The sequence below is a fragment of the Ascaphus truei genome, chromosome 1 (genome assembly GCF_040206685.1).
Source record: "Ascaphus truei isolate aAscTru1 chromosome 1, aAscTru1.hap1, whole genome shotgun sequence".
In the NCBI taxonomy this organism is placed as follows: Eukaryota; Metazoa; Chordata; class Amphibia; order Anura; family Ascaphidae; genus Ascaphus; species Ascaphus truei.
This window is the reverse complement of record NC_134483.1, coordinates 306413881-306430742: the sequence shown is the minus strand read 5'-3', so window position 1 is coordinate 306430742 and position 16862 is coordinate 306413881.

The window sequence follows — 16862 nt, the reverse complement described above, 5'->3', positions numbered from 1 at the left end:
TCTGGTCTGTGCTGAAGCAGGGCATTCTGGCAACCAAGTGGCTTGACCTTTATTAGTGAGCCTGGTTACCCCTTCTCGGAACCAAAGACTTAGAAATCGCCAGCTCATATACAGTGCATAAAATATATTTATATATATACCCTTATACGCCATTTTAATAAAAAATATCACAAAATTCTTCTAAATTCCTCGGGAAGAGTGAAAGACACGCACGTTAATTTTCAGAGCTCCTAGACCTTCCTATAAGAAGTTAGCCAAAAAGTAGCTTCGAAAAACGCTTAGGTTAAGTTTCAGAGTTGCTTCTAATGTACCAAAGCTGGATTAGACATAATTTCACTCTCACAACATTATGGCTGGTTGGAGACAGTCCGAACCACAAGTACCGGGTCCATGGTTCTGGGCGTATACTGGGGGGACGGGGACGACTCCCATTAACCCCTGACTATACCGGGGATACGCTTATCACAATGCCTTTCTGGTCTGTGCTGAAGCAGGGCATTCTGGCAGCCAAGTGGCTTGACCTTTATTAGTGAGCCTGGTTACCCCCTCTCGGAACCACAGACTTAGAAATCGCCAGCTCATATACAGTGCATAAAATATATTTATATATATACCCTTATACACCATTTTAATAAAAAATATCACAAAATTCTTCTAAATTCCTCGGGAAGAGTGAAAGACACGCACGTTCATTTTCAGAGCTCCTAGACCTTCCTATAAGAAGTTAGCCAAGAAGTAGCTTCGAATAACGCTTAGGTTAAGTTTCAGAGTTGCTTCTAATGTACCAAAGCTGGACTTAGACATAATTTCACTCTCACAACATTATGGCTGGTTGGAGACAGTCCGAACCACAAGTACCGGGTCCATGGTTCTGGGCGTATACTGGGGGGACAGGGACGACTCCCATTAACTCCTGACTATACCGGGATACGCTTATCACAATGCCTTTCTGGTCTGTGCTGAAGCAGGGCATTCTGGCAGCCAAGTGGCTTGACCTTTATTAGTGAGCCTGGTTACCCCCTCTCGGAACCACAGACTTAGAAATCGCCAGCTCATATACAGTGCATAAAATATATTTATATATATATACCCTTATACACCATTTTAATAAAAAATATCACAAAATTCTTCTAAGTCCCTCGGGAAGAGTGAAAGACGCGCACGTTCATTTTCAGAGCTCCTAGACCTTCCTATAAGAAGTTAGCCAAAAAGTAGCTTTGAAAAACGCTTAGGTTAAGTTTCAGAGTTGCTTCTAATGTACCAAAGCTGGATTAGACATAATTTCACTCTCACAACATTATGGCTGGTTGGAGACAGTCCGAACCACAAGTACCGGGTCCATGGTTCTGGGCGTATACTGGGGGGACGGGGACGGGGACGACTCCCATTAACCCCTGACTATACCGGGGTTACGCTTATCACAATGCCTTTCTGGTCTGTGCTGAAGCAGGGCATTCTGGCAGCCAAGTGGCTTGACCTTTATTAGTGAGCCTGGTTACCCCCTCTCGGAACCACAGACTTAGAAATCGCCAGCTCATATACAGTGCATAAAATATATTTATATATATACCCTTATACACCATTTTAATAAAAAATATCACAAAATTCTTCTAAGTCCCTCAGGAAGAGTGAAAGACGCGCACGTTCATTTTCAGAGCTCCAAGACCTTCCTATAAGAAGTTAGCTAAAAAGTAGCTTCGAAAAACGCTTAGGTGAAGTTTCAGAGTTGCTTCTAATGTTCCAATGCTGGACAGACATAATTTCACTCTCACAACATTATGGCTGGTTGGAGACAGTCCGAACCACAAGTACCGGGTCCATGGTTCTGGCCGTATACTGGGGGGACGGGGACGACTCCCATTAACCCCTGACTATACCGGGGATACGGTTATCACAATGCCTTTCTGGTCTGTGCTGAAGCAGGGCATTCTGGCAACCAAGTGGCTTGACCTTTATTAGTGAGCCTGGTTACCCCTTCTCGGAACCAAAGACTTAGAAATCGCCAGCTCATATACAGTGCATAAAATATATTTATATATATACCCTTATACACCATTTTAATAAAAAATATCACAAAATTCTTCTAAATTCCTCGGGAAGAGTGAAAGACACGCACGTTCATTTTCAGAGCTCCTAGACCTTCCTATAAGAAGTTAGCCAAGAAGTAGCTTCGAATAACGCTTAGGTTAAGTTTCAGAGTTGCTTCTAATGTACCAAAGCTGGACTTAGACATAATTTCACTCTCACAACATTATGGCTGGTTGGAGACAGTCCGAACCACAAGTACCGGGTCCATGGTTCTGGGCGTATACTGGGGGGACAGGGACGACTCCCATTAACCCCTGACTATACCGGGATACGCTTATCACAATGCCTTTCTGGTCTGTGCTGAAGCAGGGCATTCTGGCAGCCAAGTGGCTTGACCTTTATTAGTGAGCCTGGTTACCCCCTCTCGGAACCACAGACTTAGAAATCGCCAGCTCATATACAGTGCATAAAATATATTTATATATATATACCCTTATACACCATTTTAATAAAAAATATCACAAAATTCTTCTAAGTCCCTCGGGAAGAGTGAAAGACGCGTACGTTCATTTTCAGAGCTCCTAGACCTTCCTATAAGAAGTTAGCCAAAAAGTAGCTTCGAAAAACGCTTAGGTTAAGTTTCAGAATTGCTTCTAATGTACCAAAGCTGGATTAGACATAATTTCACTCTCACAACATTATGGCTGGTTGGAGACAGTCTGAACCACAAGTACCGGGTCCATGGTTCTGGCCGTATACTGGGGGGACGGGGACGACTCCCATTAACCCCTGACTATACCGGGGATACGGTTATCACAATGCCTTTCAGGTCTGTGCTGAAGCAGGGCATTCTGGCAGCCAAGTGGCTTGACCTTTATTAGTGAGCCTGGTTACCCCTTCTCGGAACCAAAGACTTAGAAATCGCCAGCTCATATACAGTGCATAAAATATATTTATATATATACCCTTATACACCATTTTAATAAAAAATATCACAAAATTCTTCTAAATTCCTCGGGAAGAGTGAAAGACACGCACGTTCATTTTCAGAGCTCCTAGACCTTCCTATAAGAAGTTAGCCAAGAAGTAGCTTCGAATAACGCTTAGGTTAAGTTTCAGAGTTGCTTCTAATGTACCAAAGCTGGACTTAGACATAATTTCACTCTCACAACATTATGGCTGGTTGGAGACAGTCCGAACCACAAGTACCGGGTCCATGGTTCTGGGCGTATACTGGGGGGACAGGGACGACTCCCATTAACCCCTGACTATACCGGGATACGCTTATCACAATGCCTTTCTGCTCTGTGCTGAAGCAGGGAATTCTGGCAGCCAAGTGGCTTGACCTTTATTAGTGAGCCTGGTTACCCCCTCTCGGAACCACAGACTTAGAAATCGCCAGCTCATATACAGTGCATAAAATATATTTATATATATATACCCTTATACACCATTTTAATAAAAAATATCACAAAATTCTTCTAAGTCCCTCGGGAAGAGTGAAAGACGCGCACGTTCATTTTCAGAGCTCCTAGACCTTCCTATAAGAAGTTAGCCAAAAAGTAGCTTCGAAAAACGCTTAGGTTAAGTTTCAGAGTTGCTTCTAATGTACCAAAGCTGGATTAGACATAATTTCACTCTCACAACATTATGGCTGGTTGGAGACAGTCCGAACCACAAGTACCGGGTCCATGGTTCTGGGCGTATACTGGGGGGACGGGGACGACTCCCATTAACCCCTGACTATACCGGGGATACGCTTATCACAATGCCTTTCTGGTCTGTGCTGAAGCAGGGCATTCTGGCAGCCAAGTGGCTTGACCTTTATTAGTGAGCCTGGTTACCCCCTCTCGGAACCACAGACTTAGAAATCGCCAGCTCATATACAGTGCATAAAATATATTTATATATATACCCTTATACACCATTTTAATAAAAAATATCACAAAATTCTTCTAAATTCCTCGGGAAGAGTGAAAGACACGCACGTTCATTTTCAGAGCTCCTAGACCTTCCTATAAGAAGTTAGCCAAGAAGTAGCTTCGAATAACGCTTAGGTTAAGTTTCAGAGTTGCTTCTAATGTACCAAAGCTGGACTTAGACATAATTTCACTCTCACAACATTATGGCTGGTTGGAGACAGTCCGAACCACAAGTACCGGGTCCATGGTTCTGGGCGTATACTGGGGGGACAGGGACGACTCCCATTAACTCCTGACTATACCGGGATACGCTTATCACAATGCCTTTCTGGTCTGTGCTGAAGCAGGGCATTCTGGCAGCCAAGTGGCTTGACCTTTATTAGTGAGCCTGGTTACCCCCTCTCGGAACCACAGACTTAGAAATCGCCAGCTCATATACAGTGCATAAAATATATTTATATATATATACCCTTATACACCATTTTAATAAAAAATATCACAAAATTCTTCTAAGTCCCTCGGGAAGAGTGAAAGACGCGCACGTTCATTTTCAGAGCTCCTAGACCTTCCTATAAGAAGTTAGCCAAAAAGTAGCTTTGAAAAACGCTTAGGTTAAGTTTCAGAGTTGCTTCTAATGTACCAAAGCTGGATTAGACATAATTTCACTCTCACAACATTATGGCTGGTTGGAGACAGTCCGAACCACAAGTACCGGGTCCATGGTTCTGGCCGTATACTGGGGGGACGGGGACGACTCCCATTAACCCCTGACTATACCGGGGTTACGCTTATCACAATGCCTTTCTGGTCTGTGCTGAAGCAGGGCATTCTGGCAGCCAAGTGGCTTGACCTTTATTAGTGAGCCTGGTTACCCCCTCTCGGAACCACAGACTTAGAAATCGCCAGCTCATATACAGTGCATAAAATATATTTATATATATACCCTTATACACCATTTTAATAAAAAATATCACAAAATTCTTCTAAGTCCCTCAGGAAGAGTGAAAGACGCGCACGTTCATTTTCAGAGCTCCAAGACCTTCCTATAAGAAGTTAGCCAAAAAGTAGCTTCGAAAAACGCTTAGGTTAAGTTTCAGAGTTGCTTCTAATGTTCCAATGCTGGACTTAGACATAATTTCACTCTCACAACATTATGGCTGGTTGGAGACAGTCCGAACCACAAGTTCCGGGTCCATGGTTCTGGCCGTATACTGGGGGGACGGGGACGACTCCCATTAACCCCTGACTATACCGGGGATACGGTTATCACAATGCCTTTCTGGTCTGTGCTGAAGCAGGGCATTCTGGCAACCAAGTGGCTTGACCTTTATTAGTGAGCCTGGTTACCCCTTCTCGGAACCAAAGACTTAGAAATCGCCAGCTCATATACAGTGCATAAAATATATTTATATATATACCCTTATACACCATTTAAAAAAAAAATATCACAAAATTCTTCTAAATTCCTCGGGAAGAGTGAAAGACACGCACGTTCATTTTCAGAGCTCCTAGACCTTCCTATAAGAAGTTAGCCAAAAAGTAGCTTCGAAAAACGCTTAGGTTAAGTTTCAGAGTTGCTTCTAATGTACCAAAGCTGGATTAGACATAATTTCACTCTCACAACATTATGGCTGGTTGGAGACAGTCCGAACCACAAGTACCGGGTCCATGGTTCTGGGCGTATACTGGGGGGACGGGGACGACTCCCATTAACCCCTGACTATACCGGGGATACGCTTATCACAATGCCTTTCTGGTCTGTGCTGAAGCAGGGCATTCTGGCAGCCAAGTGGCTTGACCTTTATTAGTGAGCCTGGTTACCCCCTCTCGGAACCACAGACTTAGAAATCGCCAGCTCATATACAGTGCATAAAATATATTTATATATATACCCTTATACACCATTTTAATAAAAAATATCACAAAATTCTTCTAAGTCCCTCAGGAAGAGTGAAAGACGCGCACGTTCATTTTCAGAGCTCCAAGACCTTCCTATAAGAAGTTAGCCAAGAAGTAGCTTCGAATAACGCTTAGGTTAAGTTTCAGAGTTGCTTCTAATGTACCAAAGCTGGACTTAGACATAATTTCACTCTCACAACATTATGGCTGGTTGGAGACAGTCCGAACCACAAGTACCGGGTCCATGGTTCTGGGCGTATACTGGGGGGACAGGGACGACTCCCATTAACCCCTGACTATACCGGGATACGCTTATCACAATGCCTTTCTGGTCTGTGCTGAAGCAGGGCATTCTGGCAGCCAAGTGGCTTGACCTTTATTAGTGAGCCTGGTTACCCCCTCTCGGAACCACAGACTTAGAAATCGCCAGCTCATATACAGTGCATAAAATATATTTATATATATATACCCTTATACACCATTTTAATAAAAAATATCACAAAATTCTTCTAAGTCCCTCGGGAAGAGTGAAAGACGCGCACGTTCATTTTCAGAGCTCCTAGACCTTCCTATAAGAAGTTAGCCAAAAAGTAGCTTTGAAAAACGCTTAGGTTAAGTTTCAGAGTTGCTTCTAATGTACCAAAGCTGGATTAGACATAATTTCACTCTCACAACATTATGGCTGGTTGGAGACAGTCCGAACCACAAGTACCGGGTCCATGGTTCTGGGCGTATACTGGGGGGAGAGGGACGACTCCCATTAACCCCTGACTATACCGGGATACGCTTATCACAATGCCTTTCTGGTCTGTGCTGAAGCAGGGCATTCTGGCAGCCAAGTGGCTTGACCTTTATTAGTGAGCCTGGTTACCCCCTCTCGGAACCACAGACTTAGAAATCGCCAGCTCATATACAGTGCATAAAATATATTTATATATATATACCCTTATACACCATTTTAATAAAAAATATCACAAAATTCTTCTAAGTCCCTCGGGAAGAGTGAAAGACGCGCACGTTCATTTTCAGAGCTTCTAGACCTTCCTATAAGAAGTTAGCCAAAAAGTAGCTTCGAAAAACGCTTAGGTTAAGTTTCAGAGTTGCTTCTAATGTACCAAAGCTGGATTAGACATAATTTCACTCTCACAACATTATGGCTGGTTGGAGACAGTCCGAACCACAAGTACCGGGTCCATGGTTCTGGGCGTATACTGGGGGGACGGGGACGACTCCCATTAACCCCTGACTATACCGGGGATACGCTTATCACAATGCCTTTCTGGTCTGTGCTGAAGCAGGGCATTCTGGCAGCCAAGTGGCTTGACCTTTATTAGTGAGCCTGGTTACCCCCTCTCGGAACCACAGACTTAGAAATCGCCAGCTCATATACAGTGCATAAAATATATTTATATATATACCCTTATACACCATTTTAATAAAAAATATCACAAAATTCTTCTAAGTCCCTCAGGAAGAGTGAAAGACGCGCACGTTCATTTTCAGAGCTCCAAGACCTTCCTATAAGAAGTTAGCCAAAAAGTAGCTTCGAAAAACGCTTAGGTTAAGTTTCAGAGTTGCTTCTAATGTACAGTACCAAAGCTGGATTAGACATAATTTCACTCTCACAACATTATGGCTGGTTGGAGACAGTCCGAACCACAAGTACCGGGTCCATGGTTCTGGCCGTATACTGGGGGGACGGGGACGACTCCCATTAACCCCTGACTATACCGGGGATACGGTTATCACAATGCCTTTCTGGTCTGTGCTGAAGCAGGGCATTCTGGCAACCAAGTGGCTTGACCTTTATTAGTGAGCCTGGTTACCCCCTCTCGGAACCACAGACTTAGAAATCGCCAGCTCATATACAGTGCATAAAATATATTTATATATATATACCCTTATACACCATTTTAATAAAAAATATCACAAAATTCTTCTAAATTCCTCGGGAAGAGTGAAAGACACGCACGTTCATTTTCAGAGCTCCTAGACCTTCCTATAAGAAGTTAGCCAAGAAGTAGCTTCGAATAACGCTTAGGTTAAGTTTCAGAGTTGCTTCTAATGTACCAAAGCTGGACTTAGACATAATTTCACTCTCACAACATTATGGCTGGTTGGAGACAGTCCGAACCACAAGTACCGGGTCCATGGTTCTGGGCGTATACTGGGGGGACAGGGACGACTCCCATTAACCCCTGACTATACCGGGATACGCTTATCACAATGCCTTTCTGGTCTGTGCTGAAGCAGGGCATTCTGGCAGCCAAGTGGCTTGACCTTTATTAGTGAGCCTGGTTACCCCCTCTCGGAACCACAGACTTAGAAATCGCCAGCTCATATACAGTGCATAAAATATATTTATATATATATACCCTTATACACCATTTTAATAAAAAATATCACAAAATTCTTCTAAGTCCCTCGGGAAGAGTGAAAGACGCGCACGTTCATTTTCAGAGCTCCTAGACCTTCCTATAAGAAGTTAGCCAAAAAGTAGCTTCGAAAAACGCTTAGGTTAAGTTTCAGAGTTGCTTCTAATGTACCAAAGCTGGATTAGACATAATTTCACTCTCACAACATTATGGCTGGTTGGAGACAGTCCGAACCACAAGTACCGGGTCCATGGTTCTGGGCGTATACTGGGGGGAGAGGGACGACTCCCATTAACCCCTGACTATACCGGGATACGCTTATCACAATGCCTTTCTGGTCTGTGCTGAAGCAGGGCATTCTGGCAGCCAAGTGGCTTGACCTTTATTAGTGAGCCTGGTTACCCCCTCTCGGAACCACAGACTTAGAAATCGCCAGCTCATATACAGTGCATAAAATATATTTATATATATATACCCTTATACACCATTTTAATAAAAAATATCACAAAATTCTTCTAAGTCCCTCAGGAAGAGTGAAAGACGCGCACGTTCATTTTCAGAGCTCCAAGACCTTCCTATAAGAAGTTAGCCAAAAAGTAGCTTCGAAAAACGCTTAGGTTAAGTTTCAGAGTTGCTTCTAATGTACCAAAGCTGGATTAGACATAATTTCACTCTCACAACATTATGGCTGGTTGGAGACAGTCCGAACCACAAGTACCGGGTCCATGGTTCTGGCCGTATACTGGGGGGACGGGGACGACTCCCATTAACCCCTGACTATACCGGGGATACGGTTATCACAATGCCTTTCTGGTCTGTGCTGAAGCAGGGCATTCTGGCAACCAAGTGGCTTGACCTTTATTAGTGAGCCTGGTTACCCCTTCTCGGAACCACAGACTTAGAAATCGCCAGCTCATATACAGTGCATAAAATATATTTATATATATACCCTTATACACCATTTTAATAAAAAATATCACAAAATTCTTCTAAATTCCTCGGGAAGAGTGAAAGACACGCACGTTCATTTTCAGAGCTCCTAGACCTTCCTATAAGAAGTTAGCCAAGAAGTAGCTTCGAATAACGCTTAGGTTAAGTTTCAGAGTTGCTTCTAATGTACCAAAGCTGGACTTAGACATAATTTCACTCTCACAACATTATGGCTGGTTGGAGACAGTCCGAAGCACAAGTACCGGGTCCATGGTTCTGGGCGTATACTGGGGGGACAGGGACGACTCCCATTAACCCCTGACTATACCGGGATACGCTTATCACAATGCCTTTCTGGTCTGTGCTGAAGCAGGGCATTCTGGCAGCCAAGTGGCTTGACCTTTATTAGTGAGCCTGGTTACCCCCTCTCGGAACCACAGACTTAGAAATCGCCAGCTCATATACAGTGCATAAAATATATTTATATATATATACCCTTATACACCATTTTAATAAAAAATATCACAAAATTCTTCTAAGTCCCTCGGGAAGAGTGAAAGACGCGCACGTTCATTTTCAGAGCTCCTAGACCTTCCTATAAGAAGTTAGCCAAAAAGTAGCTTCGAAAAACGCTTAGGTTAAGTTTCAGAGTTGCTTCTAATGTACCAAAGCTGGATTAGACATAATTTCACTCTCACAACATTATGGCTGGTTGGAGACAGTCCGAACCACAAGTACCGGGTCCATGGTTCTGGCCGTATACTGGGGGGACGGGGACGACTCCCATTAACCCCTGACTATACCGGGGATACGGTTATCACAATGCCTTTCTGGTCTGTGCTGAAGCAGGGCATTCTGGCAACATAGTGGCTTGACCTTTATTAGTGAGCCTGGTTACCCCTTCTCGGAACCACAGACTTAGAAATCGCCAGCTCATATACAGTGCATAAAATATATTTATATATATACCCTTATACACCATTTTAATAAAAAATATCACAAAATTCTTCTAAATTCCTCGGGAAGAGTGAAAGACACGCACGTTCATTTTCAGAGCTCCTAGACCTTCCTATAAGAAGTTAGCCAAGAAGTAGCTTCGAAAAACGCTTAGGTTAAGTTTCAGAGTTGCTTCTAGGTAATGTACCAAAGCTGGACTTAGACATAATTTCACTCTCACAACATTATGGCTGGTTGGAGACAGTCCGAACCACAAGTACCGGGTCCATGGTTCTGGGCGTATACTGGGGGGACAGGGACGACTCCCATTAACCCCTGACTATACCGGGATACGCTTATCACAATGCCTTTCTGGTCTGTGCTGAAGCAGGGCATTCTGGCAGCCAAGTGGCTTGACCTTTATTAGTGAGCCTGGTTACCCCCTCTCGGAACCACAGACTTAGAAATCGCCAGCTCATATACAGTGCATAAAATATATTTATATATATATACCCTTATACACCATTTTAATAAAAAATATCACAAAATTCTTCTAAGTCCCTCGGGAAGAGTGAAAGACGCGCACGTTCATTTTCAGAGCTCCTAGACCTTCCTATAAGAAGTTAGCCAAAAAGTAGCTTCGAAAAACGCTTAGGTTAAGTTTCAGAGTTGCTTCTAATGTACCAAAGCTGGATTAGACATAATTTCACTCTCACAACATTATGGCTGGTTGGAGACAGTCCGAACCACAAGTACCGGGTCCATGGTTCTGGGCGTATACTGGGGGGAGAGGGACGACTCCCATTAACCCCTGACTATACCGGGATACGCTTATCACAATGCCTTTCTGGTCTGTGCTGAAGCAGGGCATTCTGGCAGCCAAGTGGCTTGACCTTTATTAGTGAGCCTGGTTACCCCCTCTCGGAACCACAGACTTAGAAATCGCCAGCTCATATACAGTGCATAAAATATATTTATATATATATACCCTTATACACCATTTTAATAAAAAATATCACAAAATTCTTCTAAGTCCCTCGGGAAGAGTGAAAGACGCGCACGTTCATTTTCAGAGCTCCAAGACCTTCCTATAAGAAGTTAGCCAAAAAGTAGCTTCGAAAAACGCTTAGGTTAAGTTTCAGAGTTGCTTCTAATGTACCAAAGCTGGATTAGACATAATTTCACTCTCACAACATTATGGCTGGTTGGAGACAGTCCGAACCACAAGTACCGGGTCCATGGTTCTGGCCGTATACTGGGGGGACGGGGACGACTCCCATTAACCCCTGACTATACCGGGGATACGGTTATCACAATGCCTTTCTGGTCTGTGCTGAAGCAGGGCATTCTGGCAACCAAGTGGCTTGACCTTTATTAGTGAGCCTGGTTACCCCTTCTCGGAACCACAGACTTAGAAATCGCCAGCTCATATACAGTGCATAAAATATATTTATATATATACCCTTATACACCATTTTAATAAAAAATATCACAAAATTCTTCTAAATTCCTCGGGAAGAGTGAAAGACACGCACGTTCATTTTCAGAGCTCCTAGACCTTCCTATAAGAAGTTAGCCAAGAAGTAGCTTCGAATAACGCTTAGGTTAAGTTTCAGAGTTGCTTCTAATGTACCAAAGCTGGACTTAGACATAATTTCACTCTCACAACATTATGGCTGGTTGGAGACAGTCCGAAGCACAAGTACCGGGTCCATGGTTCTGGGCGTATACTGGGGGGACAGGGACGACTCCCATTAACCCCTGACTATACCGGGATACGCTTATCACAATGCCTTTCTGGTCTGTGCTGAAGCAGGGCATTCTGGCAGCCAAGTGGCTTGACCTTTATTAGTGAGCCTGGTTACCCCCTCTCGGAACCACAGACTTAGAAATCGCCAGCTCATATACAGTGCATAAAATATATTTATATATATATACCCTTATACACCATTTTAATAAAAAATATCACAAAATTCTTCTAAGTCCCTCGGGAAGAGTGAAAGACGCGCACGTTCATTTTCAGAGCTCCTAGACCTTCCTATAAGAAGTTAGCCAAAAAGTAGCTTCGAAAAACGCTTAGGTTAAGTTTCAGAGTTGCTTCTAATGTACCAAAGCTGGATTAGACATAATTTCACTCTCACAACATTATGGCTGGTTGGAGACAGTCCGAACCACAAGTACCGGGTCCATGGTTCTGGCCGTATACTGGGGGGACGGGGACGACTCCCATTAACCCCTGACTATACCGGGGATACGGTTATCACAATGCCTTTCTGGTCTGTGCTGAAGCAGGGCATTCTGGCAACATAGTGGCTTGACCTTTATTAGTGAGCCTGGTTACCCCTTCTCGGAACCACAGACTTAGAAATCGCCAGCTCATATACAGTGCATAAAATATATTTATATATATACCCTTATACACCATTTTAATAAAAAATATCACAAAATTCTTCTAAATTCCTCGGGAAGAGTGAAAGACACGCACGTTCATTTTCAGAGCTCCTAGACCTTCCTATAAGAAGTTAGCCAAGAAGTAGCTTCGAATAACGCTTAGGTTAAGTTTCAGAGTTGCTTCTAATGTACCAAAGCTGGACTTAGACATAATTTCACTCTCACAACATTATGGCTGGTTGGAGACAGTCCGAACCACAAGTACCGGGTCCATGGTTCTGGGCGTATACTGGGGGGACAGGGACGACTCCCATTAACCCCTGACTATACCGGGATACGCTTATCACAATGCCTTTCTGGTCTGTGCTGAAGCAGGGCATTCTGGCAGCCAAGTGGCTTGACCTTTATTAGTGAGCCTGGTTACCCCCTCTCGGAACCACAGACTTAGAAATCGCCAGCTCATATACAGTGCATAAAATATATTTATATATATATACCCTTATACACCATTTTAATAAAAAATATCACAAAATTCTTCTAAGTCCCTCGGGAAGATTGAAAGACGCGCACGTTCATTTTCAGAGCTCCTAGACCTTCCTATAAGAAGTTAGCCAAAAAGTAGCTTTGAAAAACGCTTAGGTTAAGTTTCAGAGATGCTTCTAATGTACCAAAGCTGGATTAGACATAATTTCACTCTCACAACATTATGGCTGGTTGGAGACAGTCCGAACCACAAGTACCGGGTCCATGGTTCTGGGCGTATACTGGGGGGACGGGGACGACTCCCATTAACCCCTGACTATACCGGGGTTACGCTTATCACAATGCCTTTCTGGTCTGTGCTGAAGCAGGGTATTCTGGCAGCCAAGTGGCTTGACCTTTATTAGTGAGCCTGGTTACCCCCTCTCGGAACCACAGACTTAGAAATCGCCAGCTCATATACAGTGCATAAAATATATTTATATATATACCCTTATACACCATTTTAATAAAAAATATCACAAAATTCTTCTAAGTCCCTCGGGAAGAGTGAAAGACGCGCACGTTCATTTTCAGAGCTCCTAGACCTTCCTATAAGAAGTTAGCCAAAAAGTAGCTTCGAAAAACGCTTAGGTTAAGTTTCAGAGTTGCTTCTAATGTACCAAAGCTGGATTAGACATAATTTCACTCTCACAACATTATGGCTGGTTGGAGACAGTCCGAACCACAAGTACCGGGTCCATGGTTCTGGGCGTATACTGGGGGGACGGGGACGACTCCCATTAACCCCTGACTATACCGGGGATACGCTTATCACAATGCCTTTCTGGTCTGTGCTGAAGCAGGGCATTCTGGCAGCCAAGTGGCTTGACCTTTATTAGTGAGCCTGGTTACCCCCTCTCGGAACCACAGACTTAGAAATCGCCAGCTCATATACAGTGCATAAAATATATTTATATATATACCCTTATACACCATTTTAATAAAAAATATCACAAAATTCTTCTAAGTCCCTCAGGAAGAGTGAAAGACGCGCACGTTCATTTTCAGAGCTCCAAGACCTTCCTATAAGAAGTTAGCCAAAAAGTAGCTTCGAAAAACGCTTAGGTTAAGTTTCAGAGTTGCTTCTAATGTACCAAAGCTGGATTAGACATAATTTCACTCTCACAACATTATGGCTGGTTGGAGACAGTCCGAACCACAAGTACCGGGTCCATGGTTCTGGCCGTATACTGGGGGGACGGGGACGACTCCCATTAACCCCTGACTATACCGGGGATACGGTTATCACAATGCCTTTCTGGTCTGTGCTGAAGCAGGGCATTCTGGCAACCAAGTGGCTTGACCTTTATTAGTGAGCCTGGTTACCCCTTCTCGGAACCACAGACTTAGAAATCGCCAGCTCATATACAGTGCATAAAATATATTTATATATATACCCTTATACACCATTTTAATAAAAAATATCACAAAATTCTTCTAAATTCCTCGGGAAGAGTGAAAGACACGCACGTTCATTTTCAGAGCTCCTAGACCTTCCTATAAGAAGTTAGCCAAGAAGTAGCTTCGAATAACGCTTAGGTTAAGTTTCAGAGTTGCTTCTAATGTACCAAAGCTGGACTTAGACATAATTTCACTCTCACAACATTATGGCTGGTTGGAGACAGTCCGAACCACAAGTACCGGGTCCATGGTTCTGGGCGTATACTGGGGGGACAGGGACGACTCCCATTAACCCCTGACTATACCGGGATACGCTTATCACAATGCCTTTCTGGTCTGTGCTGAAGCAGGGCATTCTGGCAGCCAAGTGGCTTGACCTTTATTAGTGAGCCTGGTTACCCCCTCTCGGAACCACAGACTTAGAAATCGCCAGCTCATATACAGTGCATAAAATATATTTATATATATATACCCTTATACACCATTTTAATAAAAAATATCACAAAATTCTTCTAAGTCCCTCGGGAAGAGTGAAAGACGCGCACGTTCATTTTCAGAGCTCCTAGACCTTCCTATAAGAAGTTAGCCAAAAAGTAGCTTCGAAAAACGCTTAGGTTAAGTTTCAGAGTTGCTTCTAATGTACCAAAGCTGGATTAGACATAATTTCACTCTCACAACATTATGGCTGGTTGGAGACAGTCCGAACCACAAGTACCGGGTCCATGGTTCTGGCCGTATACTGGGGGGACGGGGACGACTCCCATTAACCCCTGACTATACCGGGGATACGGTTATCACAATGCCTTTCTGGTCTGTGCTGAAGCAGGGCATTCTGGCAACATAGTGGCTTGACCTTTATTAGTGAGCCTGGTTACCCCTTCTCGGAACCACAGACTTAGAAATCGCCAGCTCATATACAGTGCATAAAATATATTTATATATATACCCTTATACACCATTTTAATAAAAAATATCACAAAATTCTTCTAAATTCCTCGGGAAGAGTGAAAGACACGCACGTTCATTTTCAGAGCTCCTAGACCTTCCTATAAGAAGTTAGCCAAGAAGTAGCTTCGAATAACGCTTAGGTTAAGTTTCAGAGTTGCTTCTAATGTACCAAAGCTGGACTTAGACATAATTTCACTCTCACAACATTATGGCTGGTTGGAGACAGTCCGAACCACAAGTACCGGGTCCATGGTTCTGGGCGTATACTGGGGGGACAGGGACGACTCCCATTAACCCCTGACTATACCGGGATACGCTTATCACAATGCCTTTCTGCTCTGTGCTGAAGCAGGGAATTCTGGCAGCCAAGTGGCTTGACCTTTATTAGTGAGCCTGGTTACCCCCTCTCGGAACCACAGACTTAGAAATCGCCAGCTCATATACAGTGCATAAAATATATTTATATATATATACCCTTATACACCATTTTAATAAAAAATATCACAAAATTCTTCTAAGTCCCTCGGGAAGAGTGAAAGACGCGCACGTTTATTTTCAGAGCTCCTAGACCTTCCTATAAGAAGTTAGCCAAAAAGTAGCTTCGAAAAACGCTTAGGTTAAGTTTCAGAGTTGCTTCTAATGTACCAAAGCTGGATTAGACATAATTTCACTCTCACAACATTATGGCTGGTTGGAGACAGTCCGAACCACAAGTACCGGGTCCATGGTTCTGGGCGTATACTGGGGGGACGGGGACGACTCCCATTAACCCCTGACTATACCGGGGATACGCTTATCACAATGCCTTTCTGGTCTGTGCTGAAGCAGGGCATTCTGGCAGCCAAGTGGCTTGACCTTTATTAGTGAGCCTGGTTACCCCCTCTCGGAACCACAGACTTAGAAATCGCCAGCTCATATACAGTGCATAAAATATATTTATATATATACCCTTATACACCATTTTAATAAAAAATATCACAAAATTCTTCTAAATTCCTCGGGAAGAGTGAAAGACACGCACGTTCATTTTCAGAGCTCCTAGACCTTCCTATAAGAAGTTAGCCAAGAAGTAGCTTCGAATAACGCTTAGGTTAAGTTTCAGAGTTGCTTCTAATGTACCAGAGCTGGACTTAGACATAATTTCACTCTCACAACATTATGGCTGGTTGGAGACAGTCCGAACCACAAGTACCGGGTCCATGGTTCTGGGCGTATACTGGGGGGACAGGGACGACTCCCATTAACTCCTGACTATACCGGGATACGCTTATCACAATGCCTTTCTGGTCTGTGCTGAAGCAGGGCATTCTGGCAGCCAAGTGGCTTGACCTTTATTAGTGAGCCTGGTTACCCCCTCTCGGAACCACAGACTTAGAAATCGCCAGCTCATATACAGTGCATAAAATATATTTATATATATATACCCTTATACACCATTTTAATAAAAAATATCACAAAATTCTTCTAAGTCCCTCGGGAAGAGTGAAAGACGCGCACGTTCATTTTCAGA